The sequence below is a fragment of the Podarcis cretensis genome (assembly GCF_951804945.1).
Source record: "Podarcis cretensis genome assembly, chromosome: 7".
NCBI classification, from domain to species: domain Eukaryota; kingdom Metazoa; phylum Chordata; class Lepidosauria; order Squamata; family Lacertidae; genus Podarcis; species Podarcis cretensis.
Window position 1 is genome coordinate 57,798,737 of NC_137176.1, and position 24,775 is coordinate 57,823,511.

Here is a 24,775-nt window from a genome sequence, read left to right on the forward strand (position 1 = left end):
CAACAGTTTCCTTATGGGAATCAAGTAATTGCTGGAGGCTTAAACCTGAGATGCTTCATGTTCTGTACAGTTTTTCAGATGAGCTGGAAGTGATAAGGTAAAGAAAAACAGGCGGCAAGTCACCCCAAGCAGTTTTCGGTTTCATTTCCTTTTGAGACTTTAACTGGGCCACAGCAGGAAACAATCAACAAATTTGGGCATCAACAAATTTGGGCATTTTGTTCAGTGGTGAGGAATTCAAGAAGTGAATATTGTTTTCAAAAGAAGAAGAAGTGAATATTGTTGCACATCTTGGCATCATTGCTTGGCAACGATTTCAGTTTCACAAAGGTAAATTACAATATAGTAGGAATTACCAGAAATAAGACGAGCAAAAGACAAGCAGTATTTTAGGGAGGAGGGTGAAATTGCACAGTAGTATTGGTGGAATTCCCTTCACAGATGTCCTAATGTATGGTTAAGGAAATTTGGATAATTGCATCCAATGTAAAAGTATGTGGACACTCTGTTGGTACTAGGATTATGCGATTGGATATTTCCTCCACTCTTCCCACCCATGAACCCCTAAATCTATTCTAGAGATTCCTCCAATCCTCTGGGGCAGATTCGAGGAAGGTATGGTACACACATGGGAGAACCCGGGGAAGGGAGGGTGGAAAGCTCCCATTACACAAGGAGAAATACTTGCACTGGTGGGAAATGGTAGTTGAATACTGTCCAGAATCTTGCTTGGAAAAAATAAAAATAAAAATGTAATACATGAAGTCCTTACCTCAATAAGAATTATTTTTTTTAAAGAACAGCAACATGAAAAATTGACAGAAAGTGATGATGGGTCATAGAGCTGGCAACAACAATGCAATATAAATAATACAATGTTTATTTAAAAAAAAAACCATCAGTACATATGCTGAGTGTGCAAAATATTAATTGTGGCTAAGAGCATTAGCTGCTAGATCACACCAAAGAGTCCACGTAGTCCAGCATGCTGCTTCCTGCAGGGGTCAGCCAGATGCCTACAGGAGCCCACAGGAAGGACATGAGAGCAATTGTCCCTGCCCTGTGGAATGGCCCTTCCCTCTGCCATGTGTGAAGCATCACCTATTACTTGCTGCAGACGTTTTTTGAACACATCTTTTCTTTTCCAGACTTATGCTACTGTTGTTTCTGAATTCTTGTTTTTACCAGCTCCTATGTTTATTTTCATTTATTCTGCTGTCTTACTTTTTTTTGATGAAATTCCTTTACTGGTTTCATGTTATTTTTTGTATAAGGGTTTTTTTTTGGGGGGGGGGATATCAAGTACAGTGGTACCTTGGGTTAAGTACTTAATTCGTTCCTGAGGTTCATTCTTAACCTGAAACTGTTCTTAACCTGAAGCACCACTTTCGCTAATGGGGCCTCCCGCTGCCGCCACGCGATTTCTGTTCTCATCCTGAGGTAAACTTCTTAACCCGAGGTACTATTTCTGGGTTAGCGGAGTCTGTAACTTGAAGTGTATGTAACCTGAAGCGTCTGTAACCCAAGGTACCACTGTTGTTTAGAAATGCTTTTCAATGAATAAACAAATAATAAAAAATGATTGCTCCACCCCTGGATACCTGTTATTCATTGCAGCGGAATGAAATGCTGTGCATCAACTAAAGCTGAAGCAGACAGAGCAAAGGGAAAATGAGTGTTGGGTATTATAGCTACAAAGAACAGGCTTAAGTATGTGTAGCAGGTTCACCCTGGCCCCTTTCCCTCTCAGTTCATTGCACCCTTTGCTTAGTTCTATACCATCCATGATACCATGATTCAAGTACAGGTGAGGTTACTAAAAAGTTTTAAGTGTGTGTGTATGTGTTAATTGAATTCTAAATTGAATTCCATGAAACTTAATAAACTAGTTGATGAGCTAGCAGCCCTACTGTACAGTGCATACACAACTATAAGATCTGCTGCTTAAAAAGTGCTCTTATGAATGAAGGTAATATTGTTGCACGCCACGCCAACCTCTGAGCGGTGTGAGATTCCAGGAGTTCCAGGTGCTAACCCTGGGTTTGGTTTCCTTGGAATGAGGGGCAGTGGAGACTGTTGTGTCTTTAGGATGTGTGGTTTATCTACGCACATATACAAGCTGAGCCCACAATGAAGGAGCTCACAGCATTAACCCGCCAAGAGGATCTTGCTTCTCGCATAGCCACAGCTTTGGATTCCAGCAGAAATTAGGCATGGCTCTGTCTCACAGGCTTCAGCCTGCCACCTGTAGCCAGCTTCTACCTCACACACACTAACTCTGCCTTTGTCTAACTACCAATGAGTTGAAGGAGGGAGGGGCAGCTATTTGTCATCTGGCATAGAGCCACTTCCTTTGTTAACAGCCCATACCTAGAGGCCCTTTACCAAGAAACTTGTCTGGCTATTCCAGTAATTTGAATCCTTCCTGGATCCAGGAAATTGAAGGGACTCAGGCATAAAACCTACCTTCCCCGTAAACTCACAACAGTATGTAGCAAGTACAGTGGTACCTCGGGTTAAGAACTTAATTCGTTCTGGAGGTCTGTTCTTAACCTAAAACTGTTCTTAACCTGAGGTACCACTTTAGCTAATGGGGCCTCCCACTGCTGCCATGCCGCTGCTGCGTGATTTCTGTTCTCATCCTGACACAAAGTTCTTAACCCGAGGTACTATTTCCGGGTTAGCGGAGTCTGTAACCTAACCCGAGGTACCACTGTAGTCATAAGAAAGAGCCAGTTGACCTTCCTTCTCTTGAAGCATCCAAATTCTCATATTCTAATCAGAATGTTGGACCCATTGGACAGGTTAATCCAAAGATTTATTATTCATAGGCACCTATGTCACATCTACTACCTCATTAGTGGGCAAGACTGGAAGAGGGGTCAAAAGAACATTTACTTAATGAGAATTTGAAATCATCTACCACTTTGAGGGCAAATAAAGGCTAAGGACAAATACACAGAAACTTTCCCAGCACTAACGTGTTGGGGTCAGACTGGCAGGTACTAATTCTAAAAGCAAATGGACCAATCTTCTTGGGAATGTCTCTGTTGACTTGACACTTATGACATCACATTTCGTATCTGCAAAGACTTTCTAATCTCTCTTTCAGGCCCCTCTTTCAGTGTTGATCAGCCAAGAATGCAAAACATGAAAAGGAACGAAGCCTTTGGCTTTATGAGGGACGTGGTTATTAGGCCCAGGCACTTGTGTTCCTGAAGTGTTAGTATGTAGAGGAAACTGGGAATGTTGGGAAGGCAGGTGATAGGGACAGAGTGAAGGACCACTAAACAAATCAAGCTGTGTCTTATATGTCATCTCCACAAGCCCTATCTCATATAGAGGCATGCCTCCTCTACACCAGATTTGATTGCTGAAGTCAAACAGCTGAACTTAACTTTATTCATGCTACCATATGCATAGATACCAAATATAGCTTGATTGTGCAAGCTAGCTATCCATGCTACTTGGAAAATGTCGGGACGAAGGGCATTTGTGCCAATGCACGTAGTCAAGTATGTCACCTTCCACACAAATGACCCTGGCCAATCAGGATTCATGTTTTCATGGAAAGAACCCTACATGTGTACATCTCTATGTGTGACACACTTAACTTTGAACACACTGTTGCTAGGATGGTGTTTGGCACAGGTGTCAGCATGAAGGAGGCAGGACTAGCATATGAGATTCCACTACTCTCATCACATATTCGGTATACAAGTAACTTGAGTGCTGAGATTCCTGCATTGCTGGGGGCTGGACTAGATGGGGTCCCTTCCAACTTTACAGTTCTATGATTCTATAAGAATTGTGGTTTTATATCTTGATTTTATTCTATAAACTGCCCTGAGACCTCCGAGTATAGGGCAGTATATAAAGTAGATAGATAGATGATAGATAGCTAGATAGACGATGCATTTTGCTCCCTAGTGCTGAAATGCTCATCTTCCTCTTGAGGTTCACCAAAGCCCAATCCTGAGCATCTCCCAGGACTAATATAAGAATTTCCTGTTTGAGCAAGCCTTTTTCATCTCAGGTTTAGCAAAGAATTATTTTAGAAGCATAACTCCCCCCCCCAAAAAAAAAAAAACAACAACACACAATGACATTTCTATGTAGTCAAACTTGTCTTATACAGTTTGTTCCCCACTGTGAACTCTTGCAGGAAAAGCTGGTTATAAAACTAAATAAACACATGTGACTCTCACTGAGAGACATGGGAAAGGGTTCATCAGCTTAAATTGTTCAAAATGTACCCTTAGACAATTTATCCTTCACTTAAAATGAACGTCTGCAGTCTAAAAAGCCACTGCTCTAAAATGCTCAAGGTGACAACAGCAAAATAAGCCAGTGGAGAGAGTGCACTTTAAACCTCACTCAGTTTGTCATGATTAAAACAAAAGGATGGTGCCATAAATCTGAATGAAGAAGGAAAACAAAAGCAATGTGTCAAAACAAAATAGTTGGACTAAATCCTTTTGTAAATGTGTAATTTGCCAGTCTGACACAGCTGTCTGATTTGAGGTGCTCTGTTTAACAATGAGTTCTAGCCTAAGAATCCCAGCCTGCAGAAAGAAGACAGATGTGTTCTCAGTTCCCAGGACAGTCAGAATTTTGACCTGTTATAAACTTCAAACACTGTCAAATGCATATCTTGTGCATTCTGGGGAGCTGCTGCCATCACATGCAGTTTTGGCAAGCCACATTTTTACATTTCAAAATATAGTTCCAAAAATTATTTACAGACATTCACATTTGTTACTAAGTAAACAAAATTGCTGGGGTAGGGGAGGATAAAACCCTTCATTGGTGTCAGTTCATACATTTAAAAAACTATTTTCTTCACCTGATGGTTAGCCTTAGCCTACCAATCCATTACATTTATTTTTTTCTTGCAGTTGTTCGTCATCCCACAGTTGTCTCAAGAATTGCTGTTGCTCATGTGAACCTGACTGAACATTGACGTTGACTGAGATTGTGAAACTGTAGTAAATAGCTTGATGAAGATGTTGGCTCAATATTCAGCAGATGTAAAATTCCAATTTAGGAAACATTAGGAAAGTGGTTGAAAATAAAATTGCTATTCTGTGCAAGTCACACCCATTCTCATGTCATGCATGCTATCAGGTTCCTTCAAAGGAACAATTGGAAGGTTAAAGTGAGCTCCAAATTTTTCCTTTGCTGGAGCAAGGAGGGGGAAATGGTTTCTGTCATTTATGCTCTGGTAAACTCTAGGTTAGATTACTGCAATACATTATATGTAGGGCTGCTTCTGAAGATGGTTCAGAAACTTCAGCTGGTACGGAATTTGGTTCCCAGGTTGCTCACTGGGGCAAGGCATATTATACCAATCCTGGCTCAACTGCACTGGCTGGTTTTGACCAATAAAGCTTTAAATGGGACCGCAATGCCTCAAGGACTGCTGCTCCCCATATGAACTGACCTGGAGCCTGAAGCCCTACTTTGTGTGCCTCCTCCATGAGAGGTCTGGAGCATGACAAGATGAAAATGGGCATTTCTGCAGTGGCTCCCTATTTGTGGGATGCTCTCCCAAGGAAGGCTTGGCTGGTGCCTTCAATTCATATCTTAAGGTGACAGGCAAAATCGTTTCTCTTCAACCAGGAATTTGACTGATTAATATTCCATGGCTTTTAAATGTATTTGTGAAATGTGGGTAATCTTTTGTTTTTATTATGTATTTTGTATTCTCATTTTGTATTCTTCTGTTGTGAAGCACCCTGGGATCTTTGGAGAAAGGATGGTACACATTCTTCTTCTTCTTCTTCTTCTTCTTCTTCTTCTTCTTCTTCTTCTTCTTCTTCTTCTTCTTCTCCTCCTCCTCCTCCTCCTCCTCCTCCTCCTCCTCCTCCTCTTCTTTTCTCATGTTAAAATGGAGAAGAATTCTCTGCCGTAGAAGTAGATTCCATGGAAACAGCTTCTCCCTCCCAGCACTGCTCTGTAAACATTCAAAAACATTTCGAAGTCCCACCCACCTACCAAAGTTGGCCCACCAGAGAATAAGAACTGGGACCACCAATCAGAAAAAGTTCCTCTCCCAGCCAATATCATAATGCCATTATACACTAAACTCCATGCTAGGGATTATTAGGGGACGGGATAAGTATTGTAATGCCTTCATCTTTTGCATTCCCCACTTGACGTACCATGTAGAGTTTGGGTAATCCCATCTTAGACAGAAAAAAATCAGAAAACCACTAGAGCCAAAGGTTTAGTCAAACACGATTATTCTTAGAATGGCAGGATATAAATGTTTTAATCAACAAAGGAAACCAACAAAGCAAACATCTCAATGGAAGGAAATTGAATGGAACCATATAGTTTTGCAAATTGCAAAGAGGGTCACACAACAGATCAGGTTCCAGGAAACTATGGTCTAACTGCCTGCCTTGAGGTTGTAATAGAGTTTCACACATGAGTGTAATATTGAGTAGGGCCTGTCCTGTACCATTCTACTAATACAAGTGATGCACACACTTTCTTATGCTACAATGAGTGGTGCTAGTGTTCTACTGCAGTACAGCAGAGGGACATTGGCAGATGCAGTGGTTTGACTGGCTGCCAATTTGCCTTGTATTGGGAATCTATCAACCGTTCATATGGAAGATTCTGTATTGGTTCAGCAGACTATGAGACTGAGATTCAAGTCTAAACTGGTCTTCAGAATGAAACCTTTCCTTGTTACTTGGTTGTCTAGACAGAACTTCCTCTACTTTATTCACCACCTTTATAGTGCAAGCATTAGATTTTTCTTTTGACCTGCCAGTACAGAATAATTTGGCCTGGGAAAAAGTAACTTCACCCCTGGTCCACTCCACTCACCATCACTGATGGTCTAAAAGTTCTAGGATTTTAAATGTTGTAGAACATTTAAAGGCAGTATAAACTGAACATCATCAAATGCAGTATAAACTGAGCTTTCTCCACAATACATCAGATGAGAAAAGGAGAAAGGGGGAGTAAGAGATAAGACCTAGTTAGGGGAGAAAAGCTGGAAAGACATAAATGTAGGGGGATTAGGTGCTTCAAGATGACACTGCAAGTGACAGAAATGTAGTCACTGCAAGTGTCAGAAATGCACGGTCTTTAAGAAAGGGCAAACATGATCATAGTGATGGCAGTGATGGCAGATAATTTTAGAAAAAGGCACTGGTAACATACTGAAGCAAGGGGCTGGCATGGGAGAGAAGGTCAGGAAGAAGATATTGCAGATTGTGGATGAGAAATTATGAGGGTTTTAGCAATAGCCACTGAGAGAAAAGAGTAGATTTTTGAGATGTAGAATAAACCACCTCCACTCATTGTCATATGTATCCCAGTATCATACTAGTGTTTCCACATAAACTGTGAATGCACTTGTATTTGTGCATCTTGAAGCTCCCATGAACATACATATGACAATTTTGGTCCAAATAGGGTTCCCTGATATGTGTATTCAGGTATTTTAAGCCCTCATCACTGACCGAGTGAGATCCAACTGTTCAAACCCTCTCCCTTGTTTCAGAGGACTTCAGCAGGAGTTGTTGCCTGGAATCAACAAATACCAGCAAAGGAAGACTTGTTTCCATCATGGACTGAGTGAGGTCCAGCTGCCGAGGCCCACTCACTTGCACCAAGAAGACCTCACTGGACAACTCCAAGAAACACTAAGACTGAGGGCAGGAAGTGCCTCCTGGCTCCAGAAAGATGTGTTTGTCCCTGATGCCAGACTGGGATATCATTTTTAGTGTGAGAAAATTTTGTACACTGCTTTGAGAGACTCTTATAGCTATAAAGTGGCATATAAGTATTCTAAATAAATTTTGTACTCATGTTTGTTGTGTAATATATTGAGCCAGCTATGTGGCAGGATTTGGCAGCAATCAGGATGTGAAAAAAAGGTGAGCTTAGGATGATTTGAAGGGCTGATCACCACTCTTGGACAATGATGAGCAAGTGATGTTGGTGCCTTTTTCATTAATGGGGGGGCAGTCTGATAGTGGGTATGTACCCACTAATTTGCGGTCCAGTCTCTTTTTCTGCTCTTTATAGATGTGGTAGCCACTTATGTCACACGCCACAACAGCCATTTTTTGACTAGGGTCCATGGAACCTTCTCAGAATTCCAAATATGCTCACTGATCCAAAAGGGTTAGCAGCCCTTGCATTACCAAGCAAGTGGGAGCCATACATTCAAACCTACATTAGACCACCAAATAGTGCTTCAGATTGTTTAAAGGACATTATTTTTTAAAAAACGAAACCTTCCTTAATTTAATGTTAAGATTAATGCAGCCCAAACAAGCTGTGTTTGCAGTGCCTTTTTGTTTCCTGTGAAAATTTAAAATATTCATGTTTGTTTTCTCTATAAAACTTATATTCTTTCCAGATGACAGCATCTCCAACTTCTTTTTTAAACATTTTTGTGTGTGTGGTGAGCATAGTTACATCCCCTCAAGATAGAAATAAAGAGAAGTCTTATCCCCATAATCTGTAATTACTTTAATTACGTGATAATTATATAAATAATTTATCTGAACACAGACTTCACATTCCTTCATTTCTAAATATTATTATCTTTCAGTGTTTTCAGATGTGTAAACAAAAAAACATTTTAAGTTTAGCTGAAGCGCAGGTGAACTGGCTGTCACATAAGAAGAGACGACGGCAAAGATGATTACGCTCTTGAAAACTACCTAACTTTTTAAAGCAAGCAGGTGTGCATCACTCTTACATCTGTAAAGCAAGAATCCTCTCCATGAGGTTCTGGTCTATGGTGGCAAAATGTGGTAGCTTCTTGAATAAAGCAATAAAGTCCTCTTTCTTTATTCTGCCTTAGAATTAGCAGTTGGCCAAGCCACTCTTCCAGCCATATAGTTCTAAAGTATTGAAGATAGCTTTTTAAAACAAGTAACTTGAAGAGAACAAAGGTTGCAGAGTCTGGAAGGCATTCTCTGCTCTTTGCTCACTCTCATGCTGTTATATTTGATACCTTCAATCTCACCCCTACCCAGACTTGGAGGAGACCCTGGATAAGGAGTCTCCATACCCCCCCCCAGGGCCTTTGAGACCAGAAAAATTACTGAGACCAGGAAAACAATCAGATCAAGAGGACTCTGCAATTCCCATCACCACTCAATGGAAAGGCCAATTACGGTTGAATAAGGCAGCAACACTATAAGAACTTAGGTAGCTTCCCAACAGCACTTCCCTAAGATCCTAGATAGTTTCCCCAAAGCCTACCAGGCTTGCCAACATTAATAAGGTCTTCGAGTGACTTTGCAGCCTGCTGAAGCAACAGCTTCCTTTGCTACAGTTGAGAAAGCTTCAGCCAATTATTTGTAAGGTCTTCAAAGTGCTATGCACCTTGCTGAAGCAACAGTTACCTGTCCAAGGTCCTGATCAGCTATGCCTAGTGGTTGCCTGATTCTTTGCTACCAATAAAGACTGGACCAGGCTGAGATTTCACTTTGTCAAATATTACCTTTGCTTTATCTACTGTAACCTGGCTTTGATGAACGTGATTGCTGAAATTCCCTCTACTGTGTGACTATTAAATGTGCAGAAACCCCATTTCGTATCGCATCTGCATATCTTGTGTTACAAATTGGGGGAGGAACATGAAAAGAAAAACACTCTTCTAAGTGTCTGCTCTTCATGTTCCTGCTGCATTTTCTCTAAGCTGGCAACTTGAAGTAATTCAGCTAGCATTACTAGAGAGTCGTACTTTCATAATGACAGAATTAGAGACAAGAAAGGGCTTTTTGATTTCTTAATAAAACTCTACTGGCTAGATTCAGAGCTCAGCTATATGATGTAAATTTGCATAGGCTCTGTCATTGGAAATGATGCTCCAATTTACACAGTGTAACCAAGAATAAGACCTGACTCTAAAACCTGCTTTAGCAAATATTTCAACATTTCAAGCTGATTTTGCTCATGTTTATCATCATTATTATTTACACATGTCCAGATTTTTTAAAAAGGGGATCACATTTGCACAGTGCTACAGTTCTGAGATACGGTATGGAGTCACATATTCCCTATCATTGGACCCCAGTAAGTAGTCTCACTGGCTCACTAGCACAATCTTTCAAGTCTCTCAGGTTCCATTTTGAACACCAGTCTTCATCTTGGAGGACATTTTCCATCAGTCTCCATAGAACGACAGCTGTAGCCTATCATTTCCAATTGACACTAATTACTAAAAAGCACACCCTGTCCTAGGAGAAAATATCCAGACCTACTCAACTTGAGATGCCAAATTAGGCACCTTCCTACCAATATCTTTGAAATGTAAGGCTTTCACAAATGACCTATAACACAGTCTCTTGAACCAATCAGCACAATATGATAATGATCAGATCAAGATGTAACTCTAACCAAGGCTTTGTTCTCTGTATGCAGTTGTAGCTAAGTAACTATAGCAAGATTCCATTGTGCAAAACTGAATTTAAGTTGTGCCTCACTCCTGGGGATTTGGAACTCCTTCTGTATACCCTGCTACTTCCTGGTCAGGATACCCTGTCTTGTTCAGGACTCAGACAATAAATGGATACACTGTGCTACTCCCTGCCTTATCTACCTGAAAATCTGATTACCCAAAATCTATTTTTTTTCTGCCACGTGCATTCTGACTCCAGGTGTGAGGTGCTTGGTACTTTTAAGGATGAACATATTTCGCAAATCAAGAATATTCCCATTTGTCAACATAGGCAGTATTTCTTTTGTCCTCAACATTTTGTCACAATTTCCCTGGGTTAGACAATAAATGTTTAAATGCTTTTAACTCAGTTGAAAATCATAGTCTATTACCTGAATTGCAAATGTTACTTTACTACTGCACCTTTTACTAGTTTTTTTGTTTAGTCGTTTAGTCATGTCCAACTCTTCGTGACCCCATGGACCCGAGCACGCTAGGCACTCCTGTCTTCCACTGCCTCCCGCAGTTTGGTCAAACTCATGCTGGTAGCTTTGAGAACACTGTCCAACCATCTCATCCTCTGTCGTCCCCTTCTCCTTGTGCTTTCCCAACATCAGGGTCTTTTCCAGGGAGTCTTCTCTTCTCATGAGGTGGCCAAAGTCCTGGAGCCTCAGCTTCAGGATCTTTCCTTCCAGTGAGCACTCAGGGTTGATTTCCTTCAGAATGGATAGGTTTGATCTTCTTGCAGTCCATGGGACTCTCAAGAGTCTCCTCCTGCACCTTTTACTAGTACTCCTACTAAATTAAGCTAGTCTAGGTTACAGAGGATTAACTTGCAAAGCCAGCAATAGCTGAATGCCACATATGGATCCCAGCACTAGGGATTCAGTCCAGATTAAGTTAATGCCTCCCATTTTTTCTCTGTCTCTTCAGCCTTCAGATAAAATGACAGTCAGATGCAGCAGTGGGTAGAATCAGTGCATAGCTGCACTGTCACTAGGCTGGCCCAGGGCCAGCTCAAACATCACCACCCCGTGTGAGCATTGTCCAAAAGTTCTTCCCATAGCAGTGCAGCCCATGAAAGCAGGAATCTCTAAAAACTTTTTACCATATGCATCACCTCAAGCATTGTTTCATCTGCATACATGGGCTTCAGGGTATGTGTGGTGCAGAAAATTAGTTTCAGTTGTGTGCACACATGGAGGTGGCAATGTTTGGACCAGCTCTGAGTGAAATGGAGTGCTATTACTGTTGAGTGAGACCAAATGGGGGAAGGAGTAGGAATTACATTTCAGTATCAAAAGCATATTGATCCATCTGGGAAAGAATGGTCCATTAGCGAGGTCTGTGCTGGCTAGCTTAAGCACTGCATATTTATATGCCATATAATAGTATTTCAGATGTTGTTCCTATGACGGGCCAGATCCAGTGTTGAGTATCTTCGCTTAGAGTTGCTATGTTTTCCCCCTGCTCTAATGACCACTTAATATAGTGCAAAAGCAATCGGCTCATAAATAATTCTAGAGTTTAATTATGTTGGAGATCTTAGAAACATCAGATCAGATCAGAGATATAAAATTTTATTTCAAAGCCTGGTACAAAAGTAAATGGCAGCTCTTATGAGACAATTATATAAATGTTAAGATGCATTCAGAAATGCAGCATATGGGGAAACAGCCTCATTAGAGTTGAAAGGTGCAATCCTAACCCCAATTACTTGGCAGTGCATCCAACTGAATTCTGCATGGTTAGGATTGCACTGCAAGATCTTGAGCTATAGCCCTGCTGCACAGGCCCAGTGTTAGTTTCGATTTTTTTACATCATTGTATGTATTACATTTCATCATATTGTGAGATGCCTTGGGTGGTCATCCTTTACCAACAGCCAACTGTAATATGGAAATAGCTACCATATTATTGACAGAAAATCTGGTGTCTTGTGACTTCCTAAGGCATTAATAATGAGGATTGTGAACTATTTACTCATTGCCTTTGAAACTCTGAATAAACCAATTTCACATACTGTACTCTTATACTAAAGAGAACGTATAATATCTGTGGACTACCTATAGATAGGGAGAATTTCTGCAATATGTTGATATTCACTGAAACTAGGCTTCTTTAGTGTTAACCCCCTTGACTTTCACAAGAGGCAGGCCACTCGTGTAAAGGATAGATTTATGGTTGCGCCTTCCCATCAACCTCACTCCAGGTCATAATTTATTATAAATATGCCCCATGCACACTTTCTTCCTGTGTTTGTTTGTTTTTTACTTCAAATATTTTTTTAGAAAGTTTATACTCACCCCCATCAAGAGCCATTTGCTTTTTTATGCTACAGATAATACAGATTATCAGGTACCTTTCAAAGACTTCAAAAGACAAGGAATAAAATTAATTCTGGTGCTTCAAACAAAGATATTTTTCTACCTCTGTCCTGCAGTCATCTACAAATGATGTAGAACATTTGCGTAGAAATACAGTGAATGAGTTTGTACAGAATATTTGTGTGCGTGAACCAAGAGATAAAAAAAGAATAGTTCTTTTTCTAATCTATGGATCAAAGCAGGAATCCTGCTGTTACCTGAAATTTAACCCTGCAGTTCAATGAATACAAATATAAGATTTGGAAGTTTTTTTAAAAAAAGGAGTTGCCTTTATCCTAAATTACATATTCAGTCATAGATAGATAGATAGATAGATAGAGATATAGAGATCGCTATAGATATATAGTTTAACTATTATTGATAGGGTAATAATATTATTCATAAGTATGGCTGAACACTTTCCCTTTTCAGTTTCTCCTGGAACCTTTCTTCATGAAAGTCAGAAATGCAGTATAGTTCTATTTTTTTAAAGCCTCTCTATGTCCAGTGTTCTTCATACATCTATGATTCTTGAATGAGTGACCTAGAATTTCCTCATTTCTTGCCTTTTTACTCCTTTTTTACTCCTTTTTTGACCGTCTCTAACCTGGTGTTCTCCCAGTTCACAGTAGAAAATATTATTTCAGTGCTCCCTTCCCCTCAACTCTAAAGGTCTCTTGACCTTTCTGTGTCAATCAATTCGAATCCCATTCTCCTTGGGTCTCAGTGGCACTGTTTTCACTTTGAAAGGCAAGAAGTAAACAAAGTATTCCATCCTTTTCTTGGGTGATTTCCTCTTCATCTCTTCTGCTCCCAAACAGAATCAGTCAGCGCTTTCCTTTTCTTCTTTTACCCTCTTTCACTGAATTCTGAAGACACTTGAACTCAGGATGCAAGGGAGAAACGTGGTAAGAGGAAGGCATGCTTGGCAAATCCACACCACTCCCGCCCGGAAACCAATGTCCCCACTGTGGAAGCACATGTGGATCCAGAAATGGCCTCCACAGTCACTTACAGACTCATTGTTAAAACCATGTTTATGGAAGACAATCTTACTTGGCTACGAGTGATCACCAAAGAAGAACCATGCCTTCCCCTTTCCTCTGTATGACTTTGGTTGTCATTTCAGGACTAAAACTACTGATCGATCCCAAAGAGTTCAACTTCTGTTTTGTTCTGCACCTGCAGCTCTTGGACTGCAGAGCTGAAGGGCAGGATACCCTCTCCCCTGCCACAAGAGCCCACTTCCCAAGTCATAGCAAGCAAAAGGCCATCCTGGTCCCATCAAGGAACCAACCCTGTCAGATAAGACAGTTCTCAAACTGCCAATGACTGCAAAAGCAATGGGGGAAAGGACATTTCATCCCACCCATTGGCCAAAGGAACAAGAGCCGACAACAGTTATACAGGCAAGAGCACAAGAAAGGCAAGATGAGTCTGGCTTGAATTAGATATAAATGTTTACCACTTACTTCCGACCTTGGAAAACTGATCTTCCTCCTCTGCCTTTCCCTTCCGCATCCCTTCCCCTGTGTATCTTGTATTTTTAGTTTGTAAGCCTGATGGCTGAGTCTGTTGTTCGTTTTCTTTATTATTGTGATTCATTGTGGGAGATCATAACTGTCTGAAAAAAAAGGTAAAAAATACAGTATGTAAGTAGACAAATTGATTGCCGGTGCTTCCTCCTAGATGTCCCACCAGTATCTCAAACTGATCACAAAGTAATTTATAGATAAGTGAGAAAAATCACTTGAAACTCTTGATTTCTTTCACCAAAATTCCTACGTATCCTGACCCCCTGGTCTACCTGGCAGCAAGTCAGTATGTCAAGTCCAAGGTCCAAGTCCAGGGGTCAAACCACACAAGCAAGAAGCAAAGTTCAAAATCCATAGTCCTAAGGAAATGCAGTCCAAGGTCAATGCAAGTAGCCAAGACCTTGCTGGTCTCAGCCCCACCTGCCTCTCCCTATTTCACATTGCCTGCTATGTTCGTGGGGTCAGGGTCCCTCCTGGCTCTGGTGATGGGTTCTGCTGCTCTGGTTTCTATGCACTGACCTCCATCCCCTCACCATCCTTGGTCACTCTGTGGGTACTTACTTTTCCACCCCCTGCTTGTCACAGTCCTAGCCACATCCCTCCCTGGGATCCTCTTCCTCCTACCATTGTCCTACCAGTCCATTACACTAAGGAGCTGAGGTGAGCTCCAGATTTGCTTTGATTTTTGCTTTCTAGTGAATCCATTGACAAATTAGAGCTGTATGGAACACTCTGGGGATTTTGTGTGCTTCTGTCAAAATGCTTCCAGCTTCACTTAAAACTCATTGTATGCTTTACATGAGTATGAACACTGCTCCATCCTGCCTTTCGGTAAAATTTTGGTTGCATCTCTATGATGAAGATGTTGTTCCTGATTGTCCATCTTGTCACTTTCTTTCTCCACTTACATCAAAAACCTTGTCACTGTTGCTGTCAATCCTTATAATTTGTCACATAACAGAATCTCTGGCTGTGTATACACCAAACAGTGAAAGAACACTTAAAGCACATTCCGCACCCCAAAATATCCTGGCAACTATAGTTCAACCCTAACAGAGCTATAATTCCCAACGTTCTTAGCAAACCAAGTTCCAAGCATACTTTGTGGAGGCATGTGCCTTAAATGTCCAGTATACACACAGTCTATCACTTCATTTATTATAACTTGAAGAATCAGAAAAATGTCATCTCCTGCCATATGTTTTGATTGATTTCATTTTTGAGTTGCTTTCCACAATGACAGCCTCAAAGCAAGTTACACAATAAAACTGATACAAATAAAAGCCAAATGATGTATTAAAATCAATAATATACATTAAAAGTGATCATCTATGTTAAAACTCAACAGAACATCCTTTCCTCCCCGAAAAGAATAATCAGCACAACCCCCCCAAACCCCCACCTAACCAAAAATGCCCACTAAATGAAATATTTACCAGATGAAATTGGCTTTGTGAAATTGAAATTGACTAACTTGAAAGTAAAAGAGAATTATCAGGATTTGGACAGTATAGGCAGCATCAATGTGGAATGATAGCCACAGAGTAAGCCAGCAATAAATCACACCATTCAGAGTTAACTCTTTATTAGCAAAAACACATCACAGACTGAATGGCTGAATGACTTCTCTCTGCCAGCTCACCATGCCCTGTTACGTCTTTAGCTTCTCACACTTCCTCTTCCCCATCTTCTCCCTCTGACCACTTATCATTGTTCCACTACCACTCCCCAGGCTCTGAGCCTTCTTCTCTTGATGGTTCCACCGTACCTTTGTATCCAACCAGTCCATGACACCCCCCTCAACTTGCCCCCTACCTTTTATAAATCCATAAAGCTCATCTCCCCAGAAAAATGCTTTGTCCTTCTGGTAATCCCCACTCCCCATACTGCCACTGTGAGTCTTTGAGAAAATTTAGGAGCACTTTAGAAATAGCCCTTTGAGTTTCTCTAAATACATTGATGCTGATATAATCTGAAAAGTCCACTTTGGGATAAACCAAGGCTGTGGGAGACATGACAGGAGAGTGGTTAAAATAATGCTAAATTCTGATTGAGGAAAAACTGGGTGCAAACTCCTCCCTTGTCTTGAAGATGACAGAATGAACTTCATCCTTAACTTAGCCTACCAACTTCACAGGATTACTGTGAAGATAAAATGGGATATTCCCCACAGACACTATCCTGGGATCATTGGAAAATATATTATGAAAAAATAAGCAAATCAAAAACAGGTGAATCTCCGGCAATATCATTTAAAAAATCTGGCTCGCTGAAGTCTGAAAGATTTTTTCCCCTGTGCACGGGGTGGGGGAATACAGTTCCTAGAGGTATGACTTTCTCTGGTAATGTTCTATATTTCAAGAAATGCGCCGATTCAGAAAGGCTTTTGGTTTGTTTGATTCCCCTCTCCTAAATTGCTTAGAAGAAAGGGAATTGTTGATCCATTTATATGTATCTAGATAACCCAGGTTGTATTCAGCAGCACCCCTGCTTAGGCATCTTCCCATTCCTTTGAAATTACTGATTAAAGGGAAAATACACCCCCCCCCACCCAAGGTAGGCGAACTGTAGCACTTTAGATAATATCATAGGGGACAATTCTCAAATGAATTGAAGATAAGCAGCTTCTCCTTGCAAAAAGGACATTTCAACTCTTCTCTCAGAGACTGAAGCTTTATCCAAAAACTTCTTTAGAGTGTGCTGAAATGTTTATCTATTTTTATTCAGTAACTGGATAGGGAAATGTAGGTATCGCTCAGACCTAGGGTCTCTTCATCAGCTGCTTAGCAGATGTGTTTGGGGCATTCCCATGGTGTGGTCACTGTAACCTTTGAAAGGGAGATATACAACTTTAAAGGAGGCGTAACCCAGGGAGATGAAATTTGTAGTGACATCTCAGCACTGGGTGTTTTAGAAAATGGCACTTGCTATGTCACTAACACTTGATATGCCTTGGCCCAGCCTTAGTCATGCATGCTGTAGCCTGCTGTAATTCACACTACATAGAACTATCTTCGAAGAGGCCATGAAGGTGTTCAAGGGACTAGTTTGTCACAACAGGTGCTGCAACAGTTGTATTGACCCCTATGCATTTCCAGGCCCATTTCAAAGTACTGGTTTTTTTACCTTTAAAGCCCTAAAATGTTTGGACCCAGTTTATTGGTATGAACTTGCCTGTCCTTTGAGATTGGCATTAGAGACCTTGTGCTCTGGCCCAGCTTTAAGACCAGGTAGATTAGTGGGCACTGGACAAAGGGCCTTTTCAGTAGCAGTCTCCATTTTACAGAATTCCCTGTGCAAAATGAAAAGAATCATAGAACTGTAGAGTTGGAAGGGACCCTGAGGATCCCAGTGTTTCCCAAACTTGGGTCTCAGACTACAGTTCTCATAATCCCAGACCACTGGTCTTGCTAGCTAAGGATGATGGGAGTTGTAGTCCAAAACCAGCTGGAGAACTAAGTTTGGGAAACACTGATCTAATCCAAACCACTGCAATGCAGGAATATGCAGCTTTTCCATATGGGGATCAAACCTGCAACCTTGCCATTATCAGCACCATGCTTTAACCAACTGAGCTTTGCATTTCCTCTGTAAAAAAGATGTTATATGCTTTAATAGTACTTTAAGATATAAAAATAATGGATGATAGCCAACAACGTCATACTCAAAGTAAACTTTTTGAAATGGATGTATTGATTTCTGTGGGTCAGTGCTGATTGTGACTAATGTGGGCCTACACCCACTATTAATGACTACTATTAAAGATATCTTTAAAACAGTGGGGGCTTTTTACTGCTTAGTTTAATTGAAACACCCCCTTTTCACAGTAGACAGTGCCCAAAGTGGATGACAATAGATATCAAATATCAAAATACAGAAAGACACACACATTTTTAATACAAACTTAAACTAATTCAAGCAGAACAAATTCAACAAGTCAAATTCAATAGTACAGTTAAATGATATAATCAAATACACAAGCAATATAAAATTTAATGGTGTGTGTGTATAGAAATAACTGTTGTTTGTCAATGGGGTATGAAAACCTGCTTTCAAGCAGCTTTCAGCTAACATGTCCATGCTCTGTATATTTAAATTGCTTCTATGTTGATGTCTTATTTTTAGCTACATTGATTTAATATATGATTTTATTTTATTTTTGCATTGTTTCAAATGGCAGCTGATGCAATATTTATAGACTGTAGCTTTGGGTTGAACTGTATGGTTTTAACATGCTGTCCATGGGCTTTCTCTGAAAGGCAGTATACAAATGCCAGCATAATACATCAAGATCACAAATAATACCCCCTGGCCTTTCTACACTCCGGCAGCTGCAGCAACCAAATGTAAGCAACGCTTTGGGACCTGGGGGAGACAGAGTCAGCACAGGAAGCTGCTATATGCTGATTCAGACAATTGATCCGTCTATTGTCTAAACTGACTGTCAGTGGCTCTGCATTTAGAAAAGAATATTCCCCATTTCTGCTTGGAGATGCCAAGTACGGAACCTAGGACTCTATCACTTTATTCAGGCCATCCCCCAAACGAGGATTTAAGCCTCTCAGTCTCTTCTTGTCAGCACTGGACATGGAGACTCAGAGACGAGTAGTGAAGTTGATTCTTTATTCAATAAAACAGAATACAAACAGAGAAACTTATGGGCAAGACCGACCCTGGTAAAGAAATTGCCAGAACTGACAATCTGTGCCTCTTCTTCTTCCTCTCTCTCACTCAAGCCTGTTGCTTGTTCAGCACCCCACCATTCTGTTAGGATATTTCCGTTCCACCTTAAAAGGGAGCAGGCTTTGTGAGTCATAGAGTCTGCGTATTTCCTGTTCACAGGATGTTTCTGTTTTGATAGAGCTGTTGTCTCTCTCTCAGTGCCTGAACATGCAAGCAGGCAGTCATGTTTTTTCCCTTTGTTCTGACCAACACTGAATAAACTTCTAAATAATGCTCTCCTGCATGCATCTTTCGCTGTACGAATTCTGCTGATAGAGCGTGCATCAGCTCTGGAATGTGGCAAGCTATTTTCTGGAGCTCGTGTCGCTAATTGCTGATACTGTATCTACGGGAGATCGATGGATCGTCCGGAGGCGACGTGGGGGCCATGATGGGCTTTATCTCCCTGGCAGTATCCCAACACATTCTGTCCCCCTTCATCCTCTGATCTTCTTTAGTGTCTCACCACCACTCCCCTGGCTCTGATCCTTCCTCTTCTGAGGCTTCCCTAGGGGGTTTTCCGGCTGCAGCCTCCCACCACTTCTTCTCATCCAGCCAGTCTCTGACATTTCTAGACTCTTGTGAGGTGAACAGCTCCCTAGTTTAGCACCTGAACCAACACAAGGTGCTGCTTGTGCTCAGGGCTTATACCCTGTCGGATTATTTAGCCCAGCTAGCCCAGCATGCTCTGATTAGCAGCAGCCCAGCAGAAAATGGTCTTTCCCATTTGAGGGAACTCTCAGGGGTAGAGAGCGACTGATTCAGCTTTCCGTCAAGGAGGTACTGACATCATCAAAGGGGGGGTTGGTAGAAAGTAGAAAAGACAACTCCTCTTTTTCCAGCCTCTCAGACTTTTTGTCTGGTACTGCTGATCTTCTTGCATCTTTTCATTATTATTATCTAGACATCTTTCCTTTTCCTCTTTGTATCTTTCCTCCTTATCTCTCTCTGCCAAGTTCTTCTTCTGCCTTCCATTCTTCCACTTCACTTCTATTCCAGTCTATTCCTCCCCCCCCTCTTGAATCATAATCATGGCTTCTATTTCAGACTGAGATCCTCTATGCCACTCCTGCCACTAGTGGGATTCTCCAGATGACATCTTGCTCATACATTTTCCATTAGCTCCAGAAGCCCTTAAAACCTTTTGCCTTCAATGTACAGTGGTACCTCGGGTTACAAATGCTTCAGGTTACAGACTCTGCTAACCCAGAAATAGTACCTTGGGTTAAGAACTTTGCTTCAGGATGAGAACAGAAATCGCGCAGCGGTGGCGCGGTGGCAGCAGAAGGCCCCATTAGCGAAAGTGGTGCTTCAGGTTAAGAACAGTTTTAGGTTAAGAACAGACCTCCAGAACGAATTAAGTACTTAACCTGAGGTACCACTGTATTGCTGAATGAATGAATGTTGCAATTACACACCCAGAACATTCATAAAGAGGAGAATTGTGGGCAGTATTCAACTACCGTGTCCCATCAGCACAAGGATTTCAGCTTGTACATTGGGACTGCCCTCCCCCACATGCCATCCCCAAATCTGCTGGAGAAGTTTGGGGCAGATTTAGTGGTCACATGAGGGAGGGGTAGAATGTACCATTGCACAAGTAGAAATCATTGAGCTGGTGAAATGAAAGATTGAGCAGTATGTTGGAGTCCAACCAGTATTTAGCTAAATAAATGTCACTTTTGAATAATCAATTGGTTATTCGTGTTTTTTTATGCTGCTCATTTTTGTTCCACTACATTGGAAACAACTAGAATTAAGGAAACATTCACTAGTTGGAAGTCTGAGGATCAACCGAGCTTTAAAAAAAGTCATTATCCCCTACTGAATTTTAGCTCTCCACTTTTCATCCAATTAAGGAGTGAAAAAAAGGAAGTATGGAACTACCTTATCTCTTCTACTAAGGAGGATACGGTGCCATATTTAGCTCTACTCACTGTCACATTTTCAAGTGGGGCTTCAAAAAAACAGCTGGACAGCCAGGGCCAAACTATATATTACAGTAAGAGAACTTCTGATTGATTTCCTAACTCCCCCACCTGCTGCCGAGTACCTACCAGGTAGTGTCAGTTCCTTCCGGCATCTACATCTACAGCAGCGACTGCAAGGTACTGGCATCCCTAGTAAATCAGTTTCCTCCTCTGAATATCTTTCTTCTGTGTCAGGCTCTGATTGATGGGACATGATGACACATATGACTGCTTACTCAATGCCTTAAGATGCTAGCAGGAAGCATTTTCTTTTCTTTTCTTCACATACATCTTAATATTTGCAACTTTCTTGCTATAGAGGATCTGTAGGGCTAACCCAAGCCATTACGTTTTCCCCAAACTCTCCAATATCGAGCCATGTCTCAATTTTTATTTTGAAACTATACCATCCCAAAACTCATGAAATATCAATGGAATGAAAAGTGGAAAACAGCAAGCAAAAGCTCTTTGCAACTTTCTCACTTGCCTTAGAGAGTTCGGTCCCTTTCAAATATTAACCAAGGTTATGCTGCTTTAGGTGGGCTGCAAATAAATTATTAAACTTTATTTAGTGGATGGTGGAGCATTCTTCACATTGATTACAGGGCATGTCATCACATATAACAATAGGATAAATAGATTGATGAAGGCCATTGATAATGTCCCCCTATGCAGAAAGTGTCCTTAAAATAAGAAAACTGAACACAATAACACATGAATACATTCAGCATTAGTATAGCGGTACACCCAAGTTGTGTTAAGTATAATTGTTTAAATGACACTGAAATGGGAATGCCTGTGTATTGCTGGAAGATTCCATGAAAGCTAAAGAAGAGCAAAAAGGGATCTCTGAGCAACTTGATGGATTGATAATTAACTGTTGTTCTCTAGTAGTTAACCTGTGAGCGTTTAAGCTTAGATCAAGTGACAAAGGTATTTTGATAGGGACTTGCCTGTTCTCAGGCTTCTCTAAGAGCTACAAAGCCTTAGGGGCCGGAATGCAGGCAATAGAGCCTGTGAGAGATAGAGCTATGTTTGTCAGCTCAAAGTTTATTTTATTTCTAAGATGTTGAGCCTGTGCTGGACTCGCACAAGATCTTGTATGAAATTATTTGAATGTATCTTTGATGTTTTTGTTCTGTTTTGAAGAATGTTCTGCAAGTAAAGTTTTGAACCATATCTAATGGGTCTAGACAATGCTTCATTCGAAAAGGAGACAGTTTTTACACATCCAGTCACTGCACAATATTAATATCTACAAAAAGCTGTACCGCATATTTCTTTTTTTTTTCTTTTTCTTTTTTTTCTTTTTCAATCTTTATTAAGTTTGATCATTTGTACAGTTATTCCATTCATTATTCAAGACATAATATGCTACACACCAAAAAAAAGAAAACCAAAATCATTCAACATCAAATAATACTGCTACGTTAAGTCTTAAAGTCTTTAGATTTTTTTTTTATTAAATTTTGACATAAATATATTTCACAAACGTACAAAAGACAAAATGAAAAAGAAAAAACAGAAAAAGAGAAGAGGAAAAAAAAGAAAAGAAAAAGAAAAAGAGAAAAAAAAGAAATACACGAAATACATACAACTTTAAATGACATTGATCGACTTCCCTTTATCTCGATTTCAGAAAATATTGCCTTGTTTATCTATCTGCTGTGTCTATTCCTTAATAAAACTTTTTACGTAGAAAGCGTTATCTCATGCCTACTGTGATTTCTGTAAGTACATATGTGTTTCTGATCAACATTTTGATTTTCCCCTTGTCTCTATTTCCATATATATCCTAAATTTATCCCATTCATTGTTAAATTTTGCACTTCTTTGATTTCTTATTTTCTGTGTCAATTTAGCCAACTCCAAATAATCGGATAATTTAAGTTGCCACTCCTTTAGTGTTGGGATTTTTGGTGTTTTCCAGTACTGTGCTATGAGGGTTCTGGCGGCCACCGTTGCATATTGAAAAAAGGTTCTATCTTCTTCTTTGATATCCTTACCAATTATCCCTAGCAGGAAGGCTTCGGGTTTTTTAACAAACGTATATTTAAGAATTTTTTTTAATTCATTATAGATGGATTCCCAAAATTTTTTGAGAATCTCGCACGTCCACCACGTATGGATGAAATCGCCCTCCTTGCTCTTACATTTCCAACACCGTTTATCGCCCATTCTATACATTTTATGTAGTTTTACCGGCGTTATGTACCATCTGTACATCATCTTATACATGTTTTCCTTTAGTGTCGTGCATGCTGAGAAATTCATATCTTTACACCACAATGCCTTCCATTTGTCAAACTCTATGTTGTACCCTAGGTCTACCGCCCACTTCACCATCACATCCTTTACTTCCTCGTCCTTGGTGTCCCACTCAAGCAACTGGTTGTACATTTTTGATAATAATTTTGTTTTACTTTCTATTATTTCAATCTGAAATCTAGATTTCTTGTCATTTATTCCGATCTTGTTATCTTCCCTCCACATTGAATTAATTTGATAGTATTGAATCCAGCCAGTCAGCTTGCTTTTTATTTCTTCGTAAGGTCTAATCCTCCACCCGGATTCTGTTTTGGTTAGTAAATCTTCATATGTCCATCTTTCCCCCTCAATGTTTAATTTTTTAATTGTTAAAATGTCTATTGGTGATAACCACCAGGGCGTTTTCTGCTCCAACAATTTTTTATTCCTTTCCCACACTTCCAGCAGTGGCCCTCTGAGAATGTGATTAGAAAAACCTTTATGAACCCTTCCTTTGTCTCGCCATAAATAGGCATGCCAACCGAATCTTAGATTAAACCCCTCTAGATCTAACAAATTTTTGTTTTTGATGACAATCCAGTCTTTTACCCAACAAAGACATGCAGCTTCGTAATATAACCTCAAATTTGGAACCGCAAGACCACCCCTATCTCTTTGGTCTGTGAGCAATTTAAATCTAATTCTTGGTCTCTTTCCCTGCCAAATGAATTTAGAAAGTAATCTCTGCCATTCTTTGAATATTGAGGTTCCTCTAATTATCGGTATATTCTGGAATAGGAAGAGTAATTTAGGTAGTAAGCTCATTTTAATCGCCGCCATTCTCCCCATCCACGAGAGATGTATTCTATTCCATGTATCCAAGTCCTTCATTATTTCTTTCCATGTTTTCTTGTAGTTATTTTCAATCAGATTTATATTTTTCATAGTTAACCAGATTCCAAGGTATTTAACTTTTTTAGTTATTTTAATTCCAGTTTGATTTTCAAGATCGTTTTTGGTTTCTTCTTCCATATTTTTGGTCATTATTTTGGTTTTTACTCTGTTCAATTTAAATCCGGATAATTTTCCAAATTCCTCTAGTAGCTTTAACACTTTGCCGACGCTCTCTTTTGGTTCTTCCAATGACAGCATAAGATCGTCTGCATATGTTTTCAGTTTATATTCTTTCGCTCCTATTTTTATGCCACGGATCTCTGGGGTTTTTCTTATCTTGTTTGTGATTATCTCTAAGACCATGATAAACAACAGCGGTGACAGAGGGCACCCCTGTCGACTGCCTTTTGCTATTTCAAACTGTTCTGTCAGGGTATTGTTAATAATTAATCTAGCTCTTTGTTGTGTGTAGATTGCTCTAACTCCTTCCAGGAATGTGCCATCTATCCCTGATCTTTCCAGGCACTTTATCAGAAAACCCCAAGAGACATTGTCGAAAGCCTTCTCGGCATCGACGAACATTAAAGCAGCGGGAATTTCATTATGACATTCTAAATATTC

At 40.3% G+C, this 24,775-nt stretch overlaps 1 long non-coding RNA gene across 3 annotated transcripts in view; it reads right to left on the minus strand.

The window, feature by feature from the left end:
• Positions 1-24,775, minus strand: part of LOC307220680 — a 267,382-nt gene that overhangs the window by 60,096 nt on the left and 182,511 nt on the right. For all 3 annotated transcript variants that reach the window (XR_013841032.1, XR_013841033.1, XR_013841034.1), the window contains exon 4: positions 14,259-14,410. This is a non-coding gene — a long non-coding RNA (uncharacterized lncRNA). The remainder of the gene's footprint in view (positions 1-14,258; positions 14,411-24,775) is intronic.